This window comes from Grampus griseus, assembly GCF_964374135.1.
Source record: "Grampus griseus genome assembly, chromosome: 5".
In the NCBI taxonomy this organism is placed as follows: domain Eukaryota; kingdom Metazoa; phylum Chordata; class Mammalia; order Artiodactyla; family Delphinidae; genus Grampus; species Grampus griseus.
Window position 1 is genome coordinate 66,276,313 of NC_138998.1, and position 27,011 is coordinate 66,303,323.

Here is a 27,011-nt window from a genome sequence, read left to right on the forward strand (position 1 = left end):
TTTGCAAGTTAAAGAAATTGATGCAGGGCTTCTCTGGTGGTGCAGTGGTTGAGAGTCCGCCTGCCGATGCAGGGGACGCGGGTTCGTGCCCCGGTCCGGGAAGATCCCACATGCCGCGGAGCGGCTGGGCCCGTGAGCCATGGCCGCTGAGCCTGCGCGTCCGGAGCCTGTGCTTCGCAACGGGAGAGGCCACAACAGTGAGAGGCCCGCGTACCGCAAAAAAAAAAAAAAAAAAAAAAAAGAACACATAGTAATTCGCACATTAGGTGTTCATACTAAATGAAGAAAATTAACTTATCTTTGCATTTACAGAATGTTAGTCTAAAGTGTAGTCATGGTTATAAGTAAATATTTGTAGCTTTCAAAATGCTATTTGGTAAGGATTAGATGACAAATGACATATTTAAAGAGTAACATTTTCTCTGTGGAGTAAGCTGGAAAGGAAACATATGTCTTTTTAAAGCACTCTCTTTTGCCAGCTGCTTGTATCCTTTCCTTCAATTACTTACTGTCCTGAGCCTGAATAATAGACTCCCGTTTTTTCTAAACGCTCTAAGTTTTAATCTGATGTTTACAACTGAACGTTAAACACTGATGGTGCCTTGCCACCGTCAAATGAGGTTACCTTATGAACTCAGTGGAACGACAGATTCTATCAGTTAAGCTTTCAGGAAGATTTCTTATCTAAAGAAAAACCATCTCTCAGGGTGACAAAAACACTAGAGTGAAGGAGCAAAACTTTTAAACGAGCTACTTCATATTAGAGACTATTTAAAACAAAAAGTCCTTGAGTTTTTGAGAAGAAAAAAACCCAGGGAACTCAAAGTATTTACCAAAAAATATGTGTGTGCTTAATTGCACAAAGTCCCTCAGGCTGTCTGTGTATTGTTGTATTGTCTAAGTCCTAACAAGAGAACACAAAAGACTTGGATGGCTGCTGGGTAAGGAGAGAGTACTATCTCAGTGATGGAACGTAAGCAAGTCATATCTGCCACGGATCAAGTGAAATTAATGTGTGGTTTATTGGTATGTTACTGTTATTTTTAGTTTTAAACATTAGGACAGGGTAAGACTGAACAACTGGGAAGGCATCTTAACCTCTGTGGTATTGTCCAGAAGTCTCCCTTGAGGTGTCAGAGAATGACTAACGTTACCGAAAAGAAAGTTTATAGGCTAAGACCTCTCTGAGCCTGCACGTCCAGAGCCTGTGCTCCGCAACGGGAGAGGCCACAACGGTGAGAGGCCCGCATACAGCCAAAAAAAAAAGGATGCATTTGTAGAAAAAATAGAACAATATTCTCTCTTAATTTGAAGGTATACTCAACTCACAAAGAGCTCTGTCTCTATGTGGCTCTGATTGGCTATTACATTGCTGGTGATTAACCCTCCTTGGCACATCTTGGGTTTTCAGTAACTGGATGAAAGGCTGTTCATGTAGTTGTCCACTCATCAAACACTGGAGAGTTTTGCTTAATGTGTCAGTGTAGGCTAGCCACCAATTATACGTGATAGGCACACAGGACATGAGTGTGTCCATCACAATGTATCAATATCAACATAGTAAGAGATGACAGCATTGTGAGAGCTACAAAAAGTAGATAAACAATAATCGGGTGGTGAATTAAGTACAAAAGGGAGTGATGTGGGTATGCAGAACACTTAACTCAAAACTGGTGGCATTTATTCTATCCCCAAGTTTTTCAAATTATGGAAGATGATTAAAAACTATAGCACTCTCCCGATAGCTGTTTTCTGAAAGGAGTTTGGTTAAACTGGAACTACTAAGTCATTCTCGAGCAATTTTTGAAGATAAAAGTAAACTAATGATAATGATAAGAATCTGTTAGCAAACTGACTAACTGAAAGACATTTACTTAAATAGGCATAGACTTCAGCCAGCTACCTGATGACAGATTCATTGGTGGAAAGACAAGCAGGTCTGTCTTCTTGCCACATGGGATGGGGCAAGGGTGAAACATGTAAGAAGAGAAAAATATACAAATAAAACCTGTAAATTCCAAAGAGAAGACAGATTTTCCTTGTAAATATTTTCCCTTAGGACTTCTGACATCCTTTAGGGAAATGATGATTTTAACAACCCTGGCTTTGCATGCTGCTAGGTTTTCAAATATATTTCCCAGAACTGGAGGGTAAATGGAATGGTCCTGGCTGCCAAATGCTGATGGCTTCAAAAATCCTCTATGAGAAAAGAAAATTGAGTCAATTAAATCATCACTTCATCATTTTCGCATATGAAATATTGCACTGAGACCAAGAATTTGGTGTGGGTAAGATATCAGTAAATCTGATTTGATCCCAGTTTTTAAAAATAGGAGAAATTATTTATCTTTTTCTTTGTATTCGTCCTCAAGAAAAATACTTCTTTGGTAATTTAGGAAGAAAAAATCTTCTTTGGGAATTTAGGGAGAAAAAAACTTTCGGTGGCAAAATATAGACAAAATATAGACAATAGATAGCTGATTTATGAGGAGTACTTATTACTTACAGGTGAGGAATTAGAAAGAGATAATGTGAAGAATATAGTACGTGCTGGTCTTTGAGGAAAAGCATGGTTTGGCTATGAGGAGTGGGCGCTCGGCAAAGGTTTGTTAAACTAAAAGAATGAATGGGTGAATGAAGAAATACTTATTTCAGGTCTACATGAAATTGGAGAATTTTTGGAATTTTCTTTTCATTGAAATTCCATTCTCCAGTTGTATCCAAATAATTTTTATTCTTTCTGAGAGAAAAGTAGACAGGGGACCAAGAGGTACGGTTATGTGAGAAAGCATATCACTGGGGAAAGAGAGGTAAAACTACATAAAGGAAGGGATACTTGAGATCAACCTTGACAGATGGATAGGGTTTGACAGCTGAAAATGGAGAGAAAAATGTATTCTGGGAGAAGTAACTATAACCGAGAAAAGCATGCTATGTATTGACAAAGAAGTTCTAATTGGCTGCAGGTGAGGTTGATGATGGGGAGAGTGTGAATGTCCTCGAATGAATGAATGTAGACAACAGCCCTAAGCCCACAACATCCCCTGTGGCTTAAGTCAAAATGAGGGGCTCACTGTTTTCTATGCCATTCATGGGGGTCTTGTGGCTTCTCCAATGCCTTGGTCTTAGCATGAGAGCCTTCTTTATCTATCATTCTGATCTATATCACTCTTCCCCATAGCCAGCAACATGCTCTCAAGCTGATATCTTCAGAACTGCAGAAAATTCTTTACTAGACTTGTGAGGAAGGAGACACTCAGGTAATGAAGAAAGTATGGGACCAGGACACAGGAGACATGGATTCTAGTTCTGGCAACTTGCTGAGTAAACTTAAGTAAGCCAATCAATATTTCTGACTCTGTCACTTCTGTAAAATGAAGGGGTTGGGCCAGGTGATTTTTAAGATGACTTCTAGCTTGCTGTGTTTACATATTTAGATTATATAAATTTTAAGAATGAAAGGCAAAAATAGTATAATCAACTTAATCCCTTTTAGAAACTTAATTGTGAAAAACTTTGAAGAATGTTTCAGTATATAACAAGCCTTACCCAGAGACCCTCCGGCTCACCCTCCCTTCACTCACTGAAGAATAATTCATTCCCATCCCATAAGAGACTGTATTCCACAGTAGAAATAGCTCTTATCTAGTTCGGAGCTCGCGATGAACTCTCCTCGTCTGTCTTACTCATCCCCTTTTGACCAGCCTAGACCTACTCCTCAAGATGAAAGATCTACTTGAGAATGGCTCCCACATTTCTGATCTTTCCTAAACTGGCACCTTTAGGATCAGGTTTAGTTCAGCATCATTGCACTCACTGGGCCCATCATACAAAGCTAGGTAGATTGAGGCCCTCACTACTTTAGCCTTTTGGGTATTCCCGGAATGAGCCAGGACCTTTGGAGAACCACTTCGGACAAATCATAATGGCTATATTCTTGCCTGGCCTTAAATTCTGCCCGAAGGAGAGGACCGGAGATGAATGGTCCACTGGAAGTAAGCAGTTAGAAAAATCTGGATAGAGAAGTTTGTGTGTATGTGTGTGGTGGGAGGGAGCAAGGAGGGGAATTTGCATTCGCTTTTTGAATGAGTGTTTTCCCTTGGAATTCAGGCATGCTGGTAGGTCTCTAGTAAATACACTTGCTCTTTAGTTTGTTGTTCTCTCTCTCAGTCCTCTTAGTCAATCATCAGTCACTCTATCTCTGGCTCATTTATCCTAAGGGAAAGAAATCCACAACAGAGTTCACTGGTGGGATTTCCTGTTCTTCTGCTGATTTCAGTGTGTGGTAAATCCTAATCTGTCTTAGTTTCGTTGCCTGGTGTGTTTAATGGGAAGAACAGTAATGCTTAATTTTTATTCAATGTATCTTATTTTTTCATCTGGAATATGATTTGTGGAAAGAATGACAAGTCCATAAGTTACAAATCTAACATAAATTTACTATATTCCCACTGCTTTTTCCATTGAATCTCTGCAATGGAAAAGACCATAAGAGTCACTTGGCCAAACCTCCACCCTCTCTTCTGGTGCTTAAATCCTCTGCAAAGTTCTGTCAGTGGTCATGTGACTTCTTGTTGAATACCCCCAGTGACAGGAAATTCACAGTCTTCCAAAGCAGCCCATTCCAGCTTTGGACAGCTCTGGCCATTCCAGTGTCCTTTCTTATGCTGACTAGAATCTCTCTTAAAATTTCTACCAACTCAATCCACTAGCCACAGCCATTCCAAATAGGTCTAAGGTAGCCCTTCAAATGTGTGTACAAAATCAATGAGCTCTTTCAGTAAAAAATCTGGCTCCTTTAAGAATATTTTTAGCAGTGGCTACCGATACCTTAGATCTGAAGCCAGATAGGTGGCAGCACACTCTGTCATGGGACCTGCCCCATCCTCTCTCTGTGTGTTCCCTTGAATTTGTTCTTTAGCGCCTTCCCAGCTGTCCTGTCAGTCAGAAGTAGTCTTCTGTATCCTAAGGAATTTTGTTCAAGGAAGCAGTATATCATACGGCAATGTCATTTATTTTTCCTTCATAAATCAGGCAGCCATGGCTTGAGCAGTGCAGTGAAATTCTACTTACAAGTATACATTTAAGCCACCTCAGCTGCTCTCTCAGGAAAGAAAGAAAAAAAAAAAAACTATTTTACTGTTGGTTCTCCAGTTACCAAAGTTTGGGAATCATCCCAAAAAATATTTCAAAAGGAGATATTATTTCCAGAGGCTAAATAGCACACACATGGGATGCAAAAGGTTTGTTGATTCTATGGAGCCAGTAACAGCGTGGTAAATATATCTGACTCCTGACAATAACCAAAACAAGTCCCAGAGACGGCTTGGTTAATGGGAAATGGATTGAAAAAGGAATTCTCCTCTGGCTTTCTCCTTAGCACATCTACTGCCAGCAGTACACAGTTATGTGTTTGCCATGGAGTTACACCCCTAAGCCACAATGCATTATACATGTGGTATGAGCTGTTGAGTGCTGTTGATGCCGCAGCCCCTGCTAGTCTTGGAACAGGAGGCAAGCTTTGTTTGTGGATACACAAGCAAACAGATGAACATTATAACTCTCCACAGTCTATCTCCTGAAAGGTTTCTCTCTTTCACTTGGATGATCTTGTCTCTGTGATTAAAGCCAAATTATTCGGGACATTGGAATGGTGAAAATGGGTCCCACGCGGGCAGAAAGTGCATTAATGCCACAGAAAACTTTGTAATGCCACAGACACATATTCCCCCATATATACATATACATACATATTAACCTAAGTATAACCGATTCAAACAAGTCAGTGAAAATGAAGGCATTCAGCTTATCTTTCCCATGAGTTACCAGGTGAGTGAAGACACAGCGGTCAATTCCATAGCCTTTTATGAATTTATCCTTTCATTATGAAAGCTTTTACATGCAGCTGCTCAGAGTTATATGAAACTTTATAAGGAAGTGTTATTTTACTCAGCAAAAATAATTTCTAATAAGAGGACATCTACTTTAAATTACTTTCTTAGCCATTGTGGTTAGTTTTGCTAAACTAATTATTCACATTTTCTCACCAGTTCAATCTCACTTGTACACAGATGCACATTTCTGCAAAATGATAATGGTAATAATAATAATAGTAATAGCTACCACGCATTGTACTGCTGTGCTAAACACTTTAAATATATTATCACATTAAGTCTTCTTAACATCATTATAAGGTGAGTGGTAATCTCATTTTTACACATGAGAAAACAAGGCTTAAATGTTAAATATTTCAGGTATTTCTAGCTCTACTACTTCACACTGGTAGTTTACCCTCACACTATAGGCCTAAGGAGAAAATGAACTATAAGTGGTTGTGGATGTATTTCCACATGTTATCACTTGGACTGTTACACTCCTCTCTTTAAACAGTTCACTATTCTAGGACAGACTAAATATTTCTGTCTTTCCCTCTAATACAGATGTCTGTAAGCTCCTTGTGTGGTAATGGGCCAGATTACTATGGAAATAGATGCAGAAACCTTAATGCCACTGTGACTAATGTAGGAAGAAACCACTGGATTCTATACCACTTGTTCCTATCCAAAATACACACAGGAGACTTAGAACACCCAAGGAAATTTAGACTTAGCTTGACCAAGACCTCCCTTCAAAAAGTCAAGAGAATTGCCATTCATTCAGTAACTGGGAAGATTCAATACAGTCACTTCTTTGACCTGACATTTAAGGAAAGTTTAGTCAGACAAACAGAAGAGAAAAATCCCCACGAGGAACTGGCCCTCCCAGAGTCTGTGAACACAGACTCCTCTCAGGCAATGGAGGTTAATGACACTGATATTACTTCAACCATGTTTTTCCCTAGAATAGACACCTATTTTTATGCCAAAATACAAGGTATTTCTTTCTAATCCAGAAGTACAATGTGAGAATCTCATATTCAGAATGGCTGGAGAGGTTAAGCTTAGTTTCCAGAACTGAGAAATGGTCAAAATACTCAGCGGCATTCGTTCAATGATTTAATGATTTAGTCTTACATGAGAATGTCCCTCTATCCTTACGTCCATAAATGGCAGAATGCTTACAGTCATTCCCAATTCAGTTGACCCTTGAACAACGCAGGGGTTGGGGACCCATCCTCCACGCAGTCAAAAATCCCATATAACTTTAGAGTCAGCCCTCCATGCAGTTCCCCCATACCTGTGGTTCAGCATCCTGGGATTCAACTATTAAAAACAATGTGCGTATAAGTGGACCCATGCAGTTCAAAGTTCTATGGTCAATTGTATTGTTAATTTGACACTCTGTAATTGTAAGAAGACCGATGAGCTGGGTCTGTCTTCCATTTCGAGAACCTCAAACAAGTCACCACACTGCCCTCCTAGTTTCAATAAACTCATTAATGAAATAGCAGTGATGATTCCTGCATGGTCTACCTCGAGGGGTTGCTGTAAGGAGCAAATAGAAAAATCTATGTGACACTACTTAAAACTCACCTACACAAATACATACACCAGCAAACCCACAATTGAGGTTGCTGCAATTATTTCTATTTAAGTATGCCTTCTCTCCATCGTGATGACAAGAACTTGCCATATTTTCTTGTTATCTTGAGTATTTAGGACAGATAGGCATTTAGTGAATGTTAACGATAATGATGAGAATGAAATTAAACATGCCTTGCCCAGTGGACACAATTCTGCCAGTAGTCATGATTGCTGGCAGCAAGAGGCGGCACAAGCCTGAGGACTTTGATTAGAAAGGTTCCCAGTTGGTCTACTTCTGTAATAAAGTAGGAAGCTATGACATTAGTTCAAAGTTTCTTCCATTAACTGTGGTGACCACCACCTCCAGAAAGGCTAAGGCTTCAACATCAGGTTTCTGGTGCAAACAAAGGTAGTGATTCAAGAAACCTGTATCACGTGTCTCCACCGCACCAGATGAAGTCAGCATGCAAGTGGGTCATCTGGATAATGTAAAAGTCAAAGAGATTTGGGAGAAAGTAAAATCAATTAAAAGTAAAATCAATCCCCAAAATATTCCTTTTGGGGAACACTGGGAAAACTTTCCTAAGAGCCAAGTTTGCCTCTTCTTTTCCATCTTAATCCAACCATCTTATCCGTTCTTTTTTTATTTAAGCAGCTTACTGGATCCCCAAATATAGTATCAGCAGTAACTTCAAAGAAGCCATGATGAGTTCTTCAAGGACTTACCCTCATAAGCATCTTTTTTATGGTTGAACAGACCTGACCTCCAGGTCTCATCTTAAAAGTCAAAGCTTTCCCCTTTCATGAAAGCCTCCTATGTCTGATCAGTCCCAGCTACACAGCAAAGTTAAATAGGGTCACAGTTAAGTGTGGGTCTCTAGTGTGAAGCCCATCCAGGGGTGGGGTGATTTTTTCTGTGCGTGGTCTGGCTGGGCAGCTGCCACAGACACACGTTGATTATTTTAAGCCCGCTGAAGTGCCTGAAGACTAACTGGCCTTTCAGAAAGGCTTCCTGAGGAGTCATTTTTCCAAGGAGGAGTGAACTCAGTCAAAAATGTAAAACAAAAGAAAGCAATGTCTACAAAATCCTAGTTAAAATGCTGGAGTGAAAACTGGCTGGTTCTGCAGTTGCAAGGAGCTTTTAGGCCTACTCTAGTCCAAATCCCACAATTTTGTAAAAGAAGAAACTGAGAACCATAAAACAGAAATGATTTTCCCAAAGTCACTTGGGAAAACTCCATCCCCAAGGCCCTAACTAACCATCTGTGACTTATACTATGCTAGTCTTCCAGATGTTTAGTCTAAATAATGCCTAACTACAGACTTCTGGAAACCCATGCTTACAGAACACCCAACATGAAAAGTTTCCAAATAATCAAAACTTTGGATTGAAAAATTAATATAACCACAAAAAACATTTGAGCAATTTCAGAGATTTCACACCTTTTATGTAAACGTTTTAATCTGATGGAGAAGTAAACACATCAGAAAGTACAAAAGTGTTTCCCTTTCTTATGCATCATTGTAGCTCATTAAAGTAATAATAACCTGCCTCGACCTCTGCTTGTTTTTTAGCATTTCTTGAGCCTGGAAAGTGAAATTCAATTGGCCTGGTTCACTTTGTTTTTAAAGTCTTCCTTTTTTGATTTTTTTGGGATTTTCAACACTGCTATAATGCATAAATCCAAAACAAACACATTTTTTCTCACTTATAATTTCCTTTTTTGAAAAAGTAGCTTCCTCTTCTCTGCAAATATTTTATTCCTAGATTATGTAAACCCTTTCTCAACCAGTTTTTAAAAATAAAGTCCCTTAAAGCTGAAATTGTACAAATTTGTAATATTCATACTGTCAGATGCCTATCTACCTGGCTACGCATCAGCCAGCCCGTCCATCCATCCGTCCATCCATCCATCCATCCATCCATCCGTCCATCCGTCCATCCGTCCATCCATCCATCCATCCATCCATCCACCCATCCATCCACCCATCCATCCATCCACCCATCCATCCATCCATCCATCCATCCATCCATCCATCCATCCATTGACTTCCTTTCTGTTAGCCTATTTACTTAAAAATGAGATTCTTGAGAATTCTCATAATGCCTTCCTCATAGTATTGTTATAACAATTAAACTGAAATGAGGAGAGCTTTGTAAACTGAACATATCATACAGATACTACTTGTTCTAATATTGCAGCCTGGTTCTTCAATCAGTGAAATGCATGGTCCTTATTAGGAGCTCTGTGAAAATTTACTGGGTGTATAAAGCTATGAAATTAAAAGTTTAGGCAGGGGGGAAAATCTCTAAATTTTATTTAAAACATTTGGCTTTCTACAAGCCAAGCACTGTTTTAGGCGATTTACAAACATGAACTCATTTAATCCACATAACGCTCTTATAAAGTAGGTACTATTGTCATTCTCATTTATATATGGGGAAACTGAGGCATTGAAAGTAGAAGGAACTTGCCCAAGTTCATAGAGTTGGAAATAAGAGAGAACATAATTCCAACCCAGGCAGTTTGGCTCTGAGGCGTGTGATTTTAAGCTATGATGTCTAATTCCTTGCCATTTAGCTCTGGAGAGAGAAAACCCCAAATAGATAATACCGTACTCTGAAGTACGGATGATATAAATTTACTTCTGTGTTCTATCCATAAGGACAACCAGAAAAGGGTATCACAGCCAGCTAATTCCACCCCTATGTAAAATAACTAATGAGAGGAAGAATGGCTGGGTACCTGAAAAGTCTAAAACAGAAGAATTCACTGTAAGAAATTATGTCCATATAGTGAAACATAAGATTATAAAGAAGGAAGTCATTACTTAACCTATATTGTAAATATCTGTTGTATTTTTAGTAACATAAAATTAAGTAGCTCTCTAAATAGAGTAGATGCTGTTAATATTACTGACCCTTAAATGAGTAATGGACTCAAACTACTAATTTCCAATCATTCCCTGCTCAGGATTTCATGTAGCCGTCTTTCCACTGGTTGCTGGTACATGTGTTTTGCACACAGGAGGTCCTCTGTTCTGGGTCTGAGCATACACCCTCCTCCCTGTTATCACAGAATACAGTTCTAAGACCAGGCTTCTGCTCCCTGCTTTGTCTATATTGCTGACTGAGCCCTCTGTACTCCATTCCTTGGCTTTTCATTTGAAGTGGCTCTCCTATTCCTAGCAACAAGTTCCCTCCATTTCCACACGTTTCCAGAAGAGTGACTGATAATCCCCATATCGTCCACGATTTGAAACCCAGATTTACCGTACCATGCCCAATAAGAGACAAATAATAAATGTTAGCCCTTTCCTTAAAGGGATAATTACCATATTTAGCAAAAGAATAGGAAAGCCACTCTCACCCAGAATACCCAGTAGTAATCCGTTTGTGTCCTACTTTAACAGAGCGCAAAGTCAGGGTTAGGGGTTTCATGTAAAGTCAGGATTGGAAGGAACAGGGATACATGTTTAAAGAGCGATCCCAGCCAAGCCCTGGAGTCCAGAAATCCTCCACCTCTTCTTTTAAGTTGACACACTTGAAGGGGATGTTCCTTGTTAGATGTTTCCATGCTGAGAGGCTCTCATGGCGATGCACCCAGATCAGCAGCCATAGGTCAAACCAAGGGTCTTTTTTTTTTTTTTTTTTTGCGGTACGTGGGCCTCTCACTGTTGTGGTCTCTCCCGTTGCGGAGCACAGGCTCCGGACGTGCAGGCTCAGCGGCCATGGCTCACGGGCCTAGCTGCTCCGCGGCACGTGGGATCTTCCTGGACCGGGGCACGAACCCGCGTCCCCTGCATCGGCAGGCGGACTCTCAACCACTGCGCCACCAGGGAAGCCCCCAAGGGTCTTTTTGACCATAGGTGTCTTGGCTTAATCTTTGTAGTGCCCTGCATAGGGTGTGATATGCAGTGAATGTTCCTAGAATTAACTAAAATTCTATGATTCTTAGAATGGAGACCCTGTGTTCTATTATGACGTTATTATTATTTGGGGTTTTGTTTGGGTTTTCTCTTAGTTTCCTTACAAAGTCCATTCTTTAAAAGCCCAAAGATGTCTCTGAGGATATAAGAGAAGAAAATGATAATGTGTCAGGACTTGGGCTAAGCGAGTCTAGGGAGAGGAGAGTGAGGAAAGCACGGAGAAATTTCCAGGAGCCAAGATGGAGGTAGAAAGCAGGAAGTTGCCACTAACTCACAATGTCCCTTACAGGCCTCTTTGATTTCTATTAGGTTCTTGCCAACTCCTAGAAAGCCGGCCTGTGTTTCTTAAGTAAATATTTTATTACCTCTTAAGGACAGGGTGAGGGTGGTTAATATTTACTGAGTATCTATTGTGAATTTGGCATCTTGCTGACATCTCACATATGTTATCTGATTTAATGGAGCTCTCAATAACTGAGTACCAGAAGCTGGTGATCCCAGCAGCTGAGACTATTGATTCAATTAACCATGAAGCCCTTGTATCTGAGATAAACCTCTTATTTAATCTCTTGCTGATAATTATTAACAAGAAAGTTTTAGGGGAGCAAAAATATCCAGGGATTTTTAAAAACTGCAGACTGTTACCCATATTTATTCTTAAATAGCCCCCGACTTGACAATTTCATTTGGTGAGAACTGTATGTTTACATGTCAAATTGTGGTCATTCCTTCACAACTGATAATCCTTTAGAAATGCCAATAGGCAATAGGAAATTGGTGACTTTCTTTTTTTTTTTCTCTTTTTTCATTAAAGTATCTGATCTGTGTCTTGCATTCAACATAATTTTGGACTCAGAATCATATTTAATGACAAAATATTAGAGAATCATTATCCACAGTGCTATTTAACCCTGTTCTGGAATTTTGATCAATAAATCAAGATATGACAAAAAATTATAAAAAAGACAAAATTTATCATTACTTGAGGAACAAAAACAATTTGCTAAACTGTTAGATTTAATGAGTTCAATCAAGTAGCTATATAATAGATAATACAAAAACTGTTTAGTTTTCCTGTATTCCTTTAGTAAACAATTTAAATATATAAAGATAAAAGATAACATCTACAGATTGAATATGCAAACCTTTAAAACAATGACTTTTGTAAGTTATGTATTACAGCCATTTGAAGAACACTAAAATTTCACTAAAAGATAGAAAATATCTAAATAATCAGAAAAACAGTGAGTTTTTCTTAAACTTGACCAAATGATTCTGATGTTCCCTTGAAAAACTGAAAAGACCAAAGAGATAACGTTTTGAAAATCAAAAGCAACGAGGGCAAATTTGCTATAATAAAGCCACAGTAATGAAAATACTCTATTAGTGAGAGAAAATTGGACAGAAAATCAGTGGAACAAACTAAATAGCCCATAAACAGATCTTAGAATATAAAGGAACTTAATATAGTAAGAATGAGGCAATACCAATCAATGAGAATAGTATGTGAATTCAGTTAATGATATTCAAAAAACTGTTGATTATTTAGAAAATATCACTTTGACCTTAGCCTGAGATCAAACTAAATAATAAACTGCAGATGGAGTAAAGAGTTATAGGCACTAAAATGCATTTCAAATTATATATTTAAAAAATCTAGAATAAAATGGATGCAAATCAATAAAATTAGAAATGAAAAAGGAGAAATCACAAGTGACACCTCAGAAATACAAAGGATTGTAAGAGACTACTACAAATAACTATATATCAATAAAATGGACAACCATGAAGAAATGGACAAATTCTTGGAAACGTACAATTTTCCAAGACTGAACTAGGAAGAATTAGAAAATATAAACAGACCTATCACAAGTAATTAAATTGAAACTGTAATTTAAAATCTTCCAACAAACAAAAGTCCAGGACCAGATGGCTTCACAGATGAATTCAACCAAACATTTGGAGAAGAGCTAACACTAATCCTTCTCAAACTCTTCCAAAAAATTGCAGAGGGAGGAACACTCCCAAATTCATTCTACAAAGAAGCCACCATCACCCTGATACCAAAACCAAAAAAGATATCACTAAAAAAGAAAATTATAGACCAGTATCACTGATGAACATAGATGCAAAAATCCTCAACAAAATACTAGCAAACAGAATCCAATAACATATTAAAAGGATCATACACCATGATCAGGTGGGATTTATCCCAGAAATGCAAGGATTCTTCAATATATGCATCAATCAATGTGATACACAATAATAACAAATTAAGAAATAAAACCCATATGATCATCTCAACAGATGCAGAAAAAGCTTTTGACAAAATTCAACACCTATTTATGATAAAAACTCTCCAGAAAATGGGCATAGAGGGAACCTACCTCAAAATAACAAAGGCCATATATGACAAACACACAGCAAACATCATACTCAATGGTGAAAAACTGAAAGCATTTCCACTAAGATCAGGAACAAGACAAGGATGTTCACTCTCACCACTCTTATTCAACATAGTTTTGGAAGTCCTAGCTACAGCAATCAGAGAAGAAAAAGAAATAAAGGGAATACAAATTGGAAAGGAAGAAGTAAAACTGTTACTGTCTGCAGATGACTTGATAATATAAATAAAAAATCCTAAAAATGCCACCAGAAAACCACTAGAACTAATCAATGACTTTGGTAAGGTTGCAGGATACAAAATTAATGCACAGAAATCTCTGGCATTCCTATACACTAAAAATGAAAAATCAGAAAGAGAAATAAAGGAAACAATCTCATTTACCATTGCAAGAGAAAGAATAAAATACCTAGGAATAAACCTACCTAAGGAAGCAAAGGACTTGTACCCAGAAAACTATAAAACACTGATAAAAGAAATCAAAGATGACATAAAGAGATAGAGAAATGTACCATGTTCTTGGATTGGAATAATCAATATTGTGAAAATGACTATACTACCCAAAGTAATCTACAGATTCAGTGCAATCCCTATTAAGCTACCAACGGCATTCTTCACAGAATTAGAACAAAAAATTTTACAATTTGTATGGAAACACAAAAGACCGTGAATAGTCAAATCATTCTTGAGAAAGAAAAACGGAGCTGGAGGAATCAGGCCCCCAGACTTCAAACTGTACTACAAAGCTACAGTAATCAAGACAGTATGGTACTCGCACAAAAACAGAAATATAGATCAGTGGTACAGGATAGAAAGCCCAGAGATAAACCTACGCACATATGGTCACCTAATTTACGACAAAGGAGACAAGAACATACAGCGGAGAAAAGACAGACTCTTCAATAACTGGTGCTGAGAAAACTGGACAGCTACATGTAAAAGAATGAAATTAGAACACTAATGAACACCATACACAAAAATAAACTCCAAGTAGATAAAAGACCTAAATGTAAGACCAGACAGTATAAAACTCTTAAAGGAAAATATAGGAAAAACACTCTTTGACATAAACCACAGCAAGGTGAGAGTGGTTACCCACCCTTTTTTTTTTGACCCACTCCCTAGAGTAATGAAAATAAAAACAAAAATTAAAAAATGGGACCTAATGAAACTTAAAATCTTTTGCACAGCAAAGGAAACCATAAACAAGACAAATAGACAACCCTCAGAATGGGAGAAAATACTTGCAAATGAAACAACAGACAAAGGATAAATCTCCAAAATATACAAACAGCTCATACAGCTCAATATCAAAAAAAAAAAAAAGTCCAATTAAAAAAATGGGTGGAAGACCTAAATAAACATTTTTCCAAAGAAGACATACAGATGGCCAAGAGGCACATAAAAAGATGCTCAACATCACTAATTATTAGAGAAATACAAATAAAAAGTACAATGAGGTATCACCTCACACCAGTCAGAATGGCCATTATCAAAAAATCTAGAAACAATAAATGCTGGAAAGGGTGTGGTAAAAAGGGAACCCTCCTACACTGTTGGTGGGAATATAAATTGATATAACCCCTATGGAGAACAGTATGGAGGTTCCTAAAAAACTAAAAATAGAACTACCATATGATCCAGCAATCCCACTACTGGGCATATACCCTGAGCAAACCATAATTCAAAAAAGACATGTACCACAGTGTTCACTGCAGCACTATTTACAATAGCCAGGATGTGGAAGCAACCTAAATGTCCATCGACAGATGAACAGATAAAGAAGATGTGGCACGTATATACAATGGAATATTACTCAGCCATAAAAAGAAACAAAATTGAGTTATTTGTAGTGAGGTGGGTGGACCTAGAATCTGTCATACAGAGTGAAGTTAAGTCAGAAAGAGAAAAACAAATACCGTATGCTAACACATATACATGGAATCTAAAAAAATAAATAAATAAATAAAAAGGTACTGATGAACCTAGTGGCAGGGTAGGAATAAAGACGTAGACATAGAGAATGGACTTGAGGACATGGTCGGGAGGGGGAAGCTGGGGTGAAGTGAGAGTAGCAGCGACATATATACACTACCAAATGTAAAATAGATAGCTAGTGGGAAGCAGCAGCATAGCACAGGGAGATCAGCTCAGTGCTTTTCGAAGAGCTAGAGGGGTGGGATACAGAGGGTGGGAGAGAGGCTCATATCCCCTGAGGCAGGGGATATGGGGATATACGTATGCATATGGCTGATTCACTTTGTTGTACAATAGAAAGTACCACAGTATTGTGAAGCAATTATACTCCAGTAAAGATTTATAAAAAAAAAAAAAACAGATTTTGAAAAAATAAAATAAAATACATGTGAATATTTCTTATACCTACATAAGAATAATTTTATTATGCTTAGAAGTGATGGAAGTCACAAGTAAACTGCAAATCAATTAAAATACTAAATACCCTAAAATAAACTATAAAACAACTAGAATAAAATATTTGTAGACACTTCTGATTTCTATAACGGAAGACATCAGTAGGAAAAGCTTGTCAATGTGAACATAGACAAACTAGAAAAAATAAAACCAAAATAAACCCTTATGTATACCTAATAACATAATCATGTGGGAGAAATATTTTTAAACAAATTTTAGCATCTTAATATACAGGGGGTTTTTGTAACTTTTAAGCAAAAATCACTAAAACTCTAATAAATATCCTACAACTCACAAAGAAACAAATGCAGGTTGGTAACGAACATTTAAAATTTCAGCTAAGATTTGTAACAAGCATTTTAAAAGTTCGACTAGAGATAGCTGACCAATACTCACTAAAAGTGCCAAGATCATGAAAGACAAATACTGACTGAGAAACTATCAAAGTGGAGGAGACTAAAGGGACATACCAACTAATACAATGTGTGATCTTGGACTGGATCTTGGAGCAGAAAAATGACATTACTGGAAAAATTGATGAAATTGGAATAAGTCTGTAGTTAATAGTATGGCATCACATGTTAATTTCCTGGTTTTGACAATTGAATGTACCATGGTTATGTAAGTTGATAAAATAAGGAGAAATGGGTAAAGGATATCTTATTTTTGCAAGATGTCTGTCCTATTTTTGCAAGCTTTCTATAATTCTAATATTTTACTCAAAATAAGTTAAAAAGAATTAAGTCACCATGTGACTAAAGGGGAAGAAAGAAAGCATAATAAAATGTGTTGTATGCTATCAATAAAAATAAACTGCAAAGTTTTTTTTTGGGAAAAAATAGCTCAATTACATAAGAAACAAAGAATTACAAACAAGAATTAACAAACCGTATGGTTTAAGCAGTTTACAAAAGAGTGCAGAAGCCCATCTAGCCTGAAATCCCATGTTTATGTTTCTTTTCCCAAGCAGAAAGGAGTAACATTCATATTCTATCACTCAAGATAAAGAGGTTTTCCCCCTTTCAACAGTTTTGTTCTTTTACAGTCAAACATTCAATAAACAGAAATTTGCAAACAACGGTTCCCTTGGCAACCAGGGAAGCTCCTGTTTTCTGCTTTTGGGTATATATTTGATTTCCTAACATAGTTCTCCCTACAATTTCAAGCTCATATTATGAAATGCTTTTTAACGCAATATTCAACCGAACAAAATGTTCTAAAAAGATTTAATGTTTTTCCCCATCAAGTGGCAACATAAGACTCGCATGATGTAAAAGCATGTAAAGGAATTTACATAGACTTCTAAGTAACAGTGCTGTGCAGAGGGCTGATTTAAAGAGGTAGTTGATATACCTAATCACATATCAATAATTATTCCTCATAATCTCAGTCAAAAGTCTGATGTAGTAATGATGGTGACACTCAAAAACCCTGACAGCCAGACTTGCATTTTCTGTGTTGGTATTCCCTCTAGGTATATTAGGTATAGCCATTAGTGGTATAATATGAACAATGATTTGCCTCAGAATTTGGACATCATCTTTCACAATAAACATGGGAATTCAGCGGTTTCTACAGGATTGCACAGTTTCGGATATAAACAAAAATATAGGGAAATATTCACATATTTTCCAGGTGATTCCAAGCACTCATATAAAAAATTTGAAAACAAAGAGAAGCTAGACTCAAAGCTCCATACTGTTTGATTTCATTGATAGACATTCTTGAATTGGCAAAACTTGAGGAACAGAGATCAATGGTTGTTAGGGACTGGGGGCAAGGGAGGGGATGAATATAAAAGGGCAGCGTGAGGAAATTTTGGGGGTGATGGAACTGCTCTGTATCTTTTTTTTTTTTTTTTTTTTTTTGCGGTACGCGGGCCTCTCACTGCCGTGGCCTCTCCCGTTGCGGAGCACAGGCTCCAGACGCGCAGGCTCAGTGGCCATGGCTCACGGGCCCAGCCGCTCCGTGGCATGTGGGATCTTCCCGGACCGGGGCACGAACCCGCATCCCCTGCATCGGCAGACAGACTGTCAACCACTGCGCCACCAGGGAAGCCCTGTACCTTAATTTTGATGACAGTGATTACTTGACTCTATGCATTTGTCAAAAGTAATAGAACTGTACACCGAGTGAATTTCACTGTATGAAAATTCAAAATAAATACATTTTAAATATTTGAAAACATCTGACTGAATTATATTTCTTTCTCTTCTCTTTCTCCTTCTTGTTTTGTTCCTAATTTGCTTCTTTAGCCATTAGGAATAGTTGTCAAAACAAAGGACTTGGCAACAGAAGACCAGCATTTGACCTTTGACTCCTGCATTATTTGTTGCATGACTTTAGGAGAACATTTTAACTTCTCTGGTTCATTATATATAAAATGGTTATGAGAAGAATTGACACCCCACCCACCCCACGGTATTTAGGAACTGAGTGAGTTAATCAATATAACATCCTATAAACATTATCACATTTTATCTGAACATAAAGCTTATTACATGGGTAAAGTTTTAACTCACTAAAAATTACAGGGTCTTAAACAGTTAAATAATTTATTCTCTATTTTGAAATTGTGATTCCATTTTGGGGGACATCCTTTTTGTCATTCCGTTTTGATCCACCAGCTATGATCTATTTACCAATTCTCTGTCACCCATCAAGGAACCTATGGGTTTCCCTTTTACTTCTCCTATTTTGTTGATATGGTTAACATGCCCTTTGCCTTAATTTTCACTAAAAGGCAGCAGGGTTGGGGTGTTGCACTATTGATACCTCAAAGTTATTCTTCTTTAAACAAAAGCAAGAACCATCTGTTGAGCTTGAGGGCATTTGGGAGATTTGAAGCAAACCCAGATCTCACGTAGGAATGTCTTACCAGGCTTTCTTCCCCTAACATGTGCTGCTAATTAGCACTGAGATTTGGAGTAGGGGAAGGGAACAAAAGGTATAAGCAGAATATGTGCTCAATTGTTAAGGACGTTTAGTTTGTCACAGATGGGAAACTGCAGTGAAGAGTCCCTGGAAACGACCTACTAATAATTTTATTCTATTACAATCACTGTCTCTGCTACTGTTATACTTCTACATCATTTGGCTTCCCATTTTTCCACTTTCAGAACAAAATTTACCTCTGAAAGTCCTAGTGGTCACTACCACCTCCTTCCTACCTCTGTTCTTCTCTAATATGAAGTGGCGGTTTCTGTCTTTTTTACCACATGACTCTCCCTTTTCTTCCAAATTCTTTCTCACTGGTTTTTATGTCGTCTTTGATTCTCATTTGAGAAGTTTGCTGTCAACTAATGATGCAGCCTACTTATCACACGTGTCCCCAAACAAATAGCAAATAATGAGTATACACAGACTACATATATATGTGTGTGTGTATATATATGTATATATTCAAATATATATATTTAAATAAATAAAATACTAGTGAAATCCTATCAGAACAAACGCCAAGAGAGTGATCTAATCATCTTGCACTTTGGAACTGTCTTGAAATGATTATTCCTTAATGACTAACAACATTTAAAGTAGTATATCACTTTATAGTTGACAAGCAGCAACCTACAGATATAATTGCATCAGGCTTACTATAATCTTGTGAGATCATTCTTTTTTATCTCCGTTTTAAAAATAGTAACATTGAGTCTCAGAAAGAATATGAGAACTTACGATTGCATGGAGACAAGGCAGGGAATTCAACTCATAATCTAATGTCAAAACACATTCATCTCTATTCTTTCTATTTCTTCCTCAACCTCATTCACTCAACCTACTATTGACCTTTATTCAAAGGAAACAAAAGTAGTTCTCCCAAGTTTCCTTTGTAGAATCTGACAGAGGCCAGGGATATCCCCGGCTCTGCACTAGCACAGTGGTCACCCTGCTCCTGCCCTTACTATGATATAGACTAGGCAGTTGTCATGGTGTATTAGATACTTACATTGATTCATTTAAAAACAAAGGCTTCCAAAAACATGGAAAATCTATGAACTGGGTAATCATTCTTTGAAAAACTAAGTTGACAACATTGGCAAGGTAGGAAGGATATATTTACTTGGTAATATAATAAAATTTTTAACTAACAAATAAAAGTATCATGGATTGGCAGATGCAAAAGCCCAAATAACCTAAGATAATAGTAATAATCTCTATGTGGTATATTTTTTATTTATTTTAGCCAGTCACATAACCCATTTTATTTGACTCTCAGGTGAAAACAGAGTATCTGCCCATTTTAAAGATAAAGACACCGTAGTTGAGTAATTTCTCTGAAGTCACACAGGTAGAAAGGAAAGAATTAAGGACTATAATTTATGGCTTTCCATCTTTTTTTTATGCGTAACTGATTTACTTTGTTATAAAACAGAAACTAACACACCATTGTAAAGCAAATATACTCCAACAAAGATGCCAAAAAAATAAAAAACAATAAAATAAAATAAAATGTTGCCAGTTCCTCCAAACTCTCAGTATTCACGTCTCATTATTAATTCACCACTCTGTTATTAGGGGTTACCACTGAATCAGTGATGACTCCAGAACTTCTGTAGAAGGGGTTTGGGGCAGGTGAGCAATTCATTCTGGGAAAGAGAGTCTAAAACCAAGTGAACGGCCCTTTACATTAGCATGGGCAAACTTCCCACATCCCACCTTGTCTCAACAGAGCCATGAATCTAGAAAAAACTACAGTGTCACTTTTCAGAGGTCTACCCTGTGTGCACACATGGAGAAGACACTTAGAATGTTAAAGTCAGCGTGTTAAGTAATTTTCTTGAAATACTGTAACTAGCACCCTATTTACTTTCTTCACAGTCCTTTTCACAATCTATTTAATTTTAGTCCTTTTTAATTGTCTGGTACACCTTTAACACCTAAACTCCAAGACAGAAGGAGCTTCATCTTATCTCCAGTGCCTAGCACATAATGGTTCTAAATGGAACTGATTCCAAGATTGGCCTCATTTAGGAGTGGATCTGTTGTTATAATCAGGCTTCCGAAATCTTTAGTATCAATATGGAATCCTTTCCTCTCACGTTTCACAGGAAGCTAGACTTCTTAAAGCCCAAACATGGATACGTCTGAAGTTTCCTTGACTGATTTAAATTGAATTAAAATAATTATATTGTACAGGAAAAACTTTCAAAATTTTTACATTTTTCAGAACATAACCACCTTTTCTTTCTCTACTTTCTTCCCTTCAAAACAAACTTTGCAACATTGGGGTGAGTTAAATAATCAGAAATCTAGCCCCAAATTAAGCTCTCAATGACATGAAACACATTTTTTGCTCCTTTTTAATAAAAACCCTATATGCAGTACATTAATGTTTTCTTTTAGAAATTACGTTGACAACTTAATCCCTAATTCGAGGCATCCATATAATTGGTTTACAGAAAGGTTCTTTGGCAAAATATTTAACACAAGATATATGTGAGATGCTGAGATCTGGGTAATATACCTTACTTGAAAGGCATGAATAGTTTTTAAACACTGTAGCATAATCACACTTAAGGCCATAGTTACTTTCTTCCCAAATCCCTGCAATTCTATTAGAGGGGAGTTCTAAAAGGCCTGTCTTCTCCTGGATCCACAACTGTAGACGTACACTGATGGCCCTCGATCCTGCTGTCCAAACTTCAAATAAGGGGCCAGAGACAAGGCTCGGGACTTGGAAAAGTCCTAGAAATTCCCTGCCTCAAAAGCAGTTTCAGAGTTTCACCTTTTCCTAAGGATGACAGAGCTGAGTAGACATGCCAAAGTCTTCCAAATCCTGCTGGTTGTTTTGAATTATGGCTACGCTGGCTGTGTACCCCTTGAGCTTTTATCTCCACATACTTGAATTAAATCCTGCAGTTCTTCTTCAGTTCTAGCATCTGTGACCTCGTCACACGGTCTACATGCCACAGCTGTTTTACCACTTTCTAAAACCACAATCAGCTGTTTCTGGAATGCATCTCTCATAGCCTTCTGAATAGCAACCTTCTGGGTTAGCTTCCTTTTCATAAGGAATGATCACGACCCTTCCTCCAAGTTATCCACAGGTTCCTCAGCCATGCCAACTTCGGGACTCCTGCACTCGTGGGAGGGCAATACCGCCTCTAAAGCACAAAAGAACTTCAGGCTTTGCTTGTGAAGTGGTGTCACAATATCTTCCTTTTCCCTTTCTTCAAGGTTAGAAAGATCCTGAAGCCTGATGATCCTTTTTGACCACCTATTGAAACCAAAGTAGTAATTTGCCAATTCTTGGTATCTGGAGCCGTTTAGGGCAGGCGTATTATGTTGAACCGCCTTATATCTGGTGCCGAGACGAACTTTCACTGGAGATGTCTGAAAAAGCTGCTTCTGGTCGCATGCCTTTTGGGCTCTGTGGGCATCCCTTGCTGAATAAAACTTGATGATGGCATAGAACCCAGGACCGGCCACTGCTGCATCTGGGAAGACTCGGACCGAATACAGAAGGCCAAACTGGGAGAAGATTGCAAGGCCTCGGCCGTGGGTCCAGAGCTCAGCTCCCACACCAGCAAGGTTTTGTCACCCGTGATGGGAACCGCAAAAGGTACCAACTCCACCATCCTATTGTCACTGCACGTGCCTATGCCTTTCCATCTTAATTGTAGGATCTTTCCACCAAACACACTGTCTTCCCTAAAAGGAGAAGTAAATTATAAGTCAAATATGCATTAGTGATTTTTAATATGACTGGATTATTACTTTTAGAAATTAGCGTAAACTTTAGATTTCTCCCCAGAAGGATGCTCGTGTGCACACAGTCGTGCATACAATATTATGGATTTCATAGATCCCCAAGCCTCAACAAAAATATGGACTCTGAGGAAAAATCACTGCTCTGGATAAAACCTTCAGAAAATAATAAGATACCGTGATCTGAGATTTTAGCAAATGGATTTTTAATATCAGTCCTTTTCCCTCAGTCTCCATACCTCAATCTCCCGTACCTATGCATCCTATGCATTTGCGTAGTATTGCTATCTTCATGTAGTTATTAATCAGCATGCTTTTTAAGGTTATTTTAAATGACTGATGCACATTAGTCGTTTGAAGTATGAATGTTGATGAATCTACGGTAAGGCATTTTGATCAAATCAAATCGTAAGCAATTTAACGGTGGATGCTGTATCTAATTCTTTTTTTTTCTTTTTTTTGCCTTTTGCTTTTCTTCTGATGACATATATTGCAGACATTCAATGTTTGTTACATGAAATCATGATTTAAAAAAAATAAGACAATGGATTATTCCCATTGCAGTGAATAAATAGAGGCCCTGAGCTTCTGCACAGGTGGCATAAGGCTGGCCCTTGCCACAAGTACCCTTTCCTCCCTGCCCCGACTGTGATTTAGTGACCTTCAAACACACCCAGAAAACCTTCTTGTGCCTTTTGCTTATGTACTCCACCTTGACCCCCAATAAAGGCACTTGCCCATGGGTCCTCTTTCTTTCTCGGCCCCCCCAGCTGCTTGGTTGAGCTGGCCCCATTGATGTTCCCACTATATGACTCCCTCATGGCATGCAGTGCCTCTCTCTAGAAGCTGTGAATATAATAAACTTTGTTTTCCAGAACCTTGTCCCCTCTTGTGGCCACACCTGACTAACCATCTCATGAAAGAATGCAAAATACACTCAAATGGTTTCACAAAATGCTTATCTACTGCACCTAACGACATAGCAAGTGAAGACCTGGCACTAACATGGAATCCTGATTGGTCCCAAGCCTCATAGAGGCCATGAGTGAGTAACAAGGTAAGACACACAGAACCTCTTGGCACTTGAGCTGCTGAGGCCTCTCGCAGCCTCCTGAGCATCCGCTCTACCTCCAAACCTTAGGCACAGCCCGGCATTATCTCTATCACCTCCCGTGTGTTCCTAGATAACAACCTAGATACGCACAAGAAAAACTAACTCCAGAATGGAAAAAAAAAAATGTAAAAGACACAAGCAGGAGTCAAGGAAAAAAGTTATCTAAAATAAAAGCTAAATATTTTTCAGTTCACATTCCCTGTAAAACTCAAGGGATGAAATAAGGATAGCAACTGGCATTGCAGCCTAAAGGAAGTTCTTCCTCTAGGATGCATTAATCATTGAAACCAGAGATGGAAGTGACTGCATAGGCCATTTATTTCTTCCTCAAGGCAAGCCAGAAACATACCTTATAGTTTCCTCCTGAAGTACGTACAGCATTTATCATACCCTGAATAGAGTCATACACCACAATAATTCATATTTTATGGTCAAGACAGAGGTTAAGAGTTTGACGAATAAGCTATACTTAATATGCTTCATTAGAACCTACTTGAAATTTTTTTTTTTAACAATTGAGCATTATAAGGAAGGAAAATTTTATGGGATGCATGATGGTTGAGTTTTCCACTAATAGTAAGGCCCCTGAGATCCCTTCAAACATCATTGCCAGGTGTAGTTAAATGGCAACTGAGAGTTAAATGAAAGCATATATTCCATTTTAATAAGAGTGATTCTTTTCATTGGTATAGTGTTTCACAGACTGCAAAATTTAATGCATCTAATTTTGATATCATAACTTTATAAGATGTAGCATGCATTATCCTCACTTCCTCACTTACAGATGAGGAAACAGGCCCCAGAGATACCAGATTACTAGTTAGAAGTCTTATAGATCGTTAGTGGCAAAATCATCAGATCATTCATTCATTTTTAAAACGTGTAAGTTCATAATATACACTAGGAATAATAGTGGGAACCAGGGATACAAAGATGAGGAAGACACAGTCTTTGCTTCCAGGAGTTCCAAGTCCACCAAGAAGCATGCAAGGAACACACATAAGATTCTAAAGACAGACTACACTATATCCCCAAGAAGGGCTCCAAAATAGCATGGGGACTCACAGGAGGGAGGGATCAATATGAGAGATTATTTGAGTTGACTTTCTACTTATAGTGAACTTGCTAAGGGTAGAAAATAGGACTTATTCATTCTTTTTTATTTTTGTATTTATTTATTTTTGGCTGCATTGGGTCTTCGATGCTGCACGTGGGCTTTCTCTAGCTGCAGCACACAGGGGCTACTCTTTGTTATGGTGCACGGGCTTCTCACTGCGGTGGCTTCTCTTGTTGCGGAGCACAGCCTCTAGGCACCTGGGCTTCGGTAGTTGTGGCATGTGGGCTCAGTAGTTGTGGCTCGTGGGTTCTAGAGCGCAGGCTTAGTAGTTGTGGTCCACGGGCTTAGTTGCTCCATGGCATGTGGGATCTTCCTGGACCAGGGCTTGAACCCGTGTCCCCTGCTCTGGCAGGCGGATTCTTAACCACTGTGTCACCAGGGAAGTTCCAGGACTTATTCATTCTTGTTTCTCCTCAGAGTCTAGAACATCCTGTAGGTGTTGGATGGATGAAATAAATAAAATGAACGCATTAAGCTGTCTGTTCCCTGTATTTCCTCTATGTGATATAGCTAAAATGATTACTGTACACTCTAGGATTAAGAAACAGAACAAAAACTCACTGGACAAAAAAAAAAAAAAAAAACTCACTGGACTGTGGAGAAATGAGAAAGGTAACTATGGTTGCATTAGACATTTCTTAAAGGTATATTCAGCCTTTTAATCCTTTTCCATGCAATGACTCAGCATTTGTGTATCGATGCCCATAGTAACTGGCACCACAGAAATTTGCCTTACAGTTTATCACTGTAAGGCATTATGTATTATGGGGATGTTTCCAAGGCACTGATAGAATATTTAAATAGTTTTTATTGGGTCTATAGCATGATTACGTAGCTCATTTAATCCACAAACCTGAGTTCAAAATAGGGTGATTTCGGGGCTTCCCTGGTGGCGCAGTGGTTGAGAGTCCGCCTGCCGATGCAGGGGACACGGGTTTGTGCCCCGGTCCGGGAGGATCCCACATGCCGCGGAGCGGCTGGGCCCGTGAACCATGGCAGCTGGGCCTGCGTGTCCGGAGCCTGTGCTCCGCAACGGGAGAGGCCACAACGGTGAGAGGCCCGTGTACCGCAAAAAAGAAAAAAAAAAAAAAAAAAAGGGTGATTTCAGGCTTGTAAGAGAGAATGCCAACTAATGGTTACTGAATCTGTCACTTGCAGAATAACTGGAAAATCAACCTGTTCCATCAGAGTCAAGACCTACAACTGGATCATCTTTTTGTAAGACATGAATCTGATCTGAATGGTCATCCAAGGACAACTGATGTATGAACCAAAGAAAAAAATCACATCCATCATATCCATTCTCCATGAAGGCAATGCTTTCATCTTCATGATCAGGAACATGCAAAGTAGCATTTTTTGAGCTGTGGTGATGATTTTGACTTAAGACATGTGCATCTTTTAGTTTGTTGGCCTTATACAAAGTAGCCTCAACTCAGAGCAAACAATTCTTGTCTGGAAAGCTACTGGCCTTGCAGATAGACTGGATATACGTCTATCATACTATATGCACAAAGTGAGTTAACCAATATGCGATCCATTCAACAAATATTTACTGAGTATCACACACAGCTCGTATGTAATAGTCATAAATTAAGTTCCATTTGGTGGCTTGTGTGACCTTTAGGGAAGCACTAAAATCTGTGTTCAACACAAGTTCTTCATTTGTTATTTTCATACCCCGTTTCCTTTCAGCTTATTAAGAGTGCACTTTCACCAAGAGGGTGGGAATAAAGAGAAGAAAACTTTTCTGCCTACTCAGCAAAATGTTTAAAATCTCAGTCCAATGAAGGGTCCTGAGAGGCTCACAGCTGGCTTCTACTTAGTGCAATTACAGAA

General features: G+C 38.3%; 1 protein-coding gene and 1 pseudogene across 2 annotated transcripts in view; both read right to left on the reverse strand.

Annotated features, from left to right (window-relative positions):
- The window catches only part of P3H2 (prolyl 3-hydroxylase 2), a 160,084-nt gene that overhangs the window by 62,053 nt on the left and 71,020 nt on the right, over positions 1–27,011 (reverse strand). The gene's annotated exons all lie outside the window — the stretch shown is intronic.
- LOC309823348 (RAD52 motif-containing protein 1-like) lies at positions 21,800–22,811 on the reverse strand (annotated as a pseudogene). The gene has a single exon. The product of its transcript is annotated as an RAD52 motif-containing protein 1-like (transcript).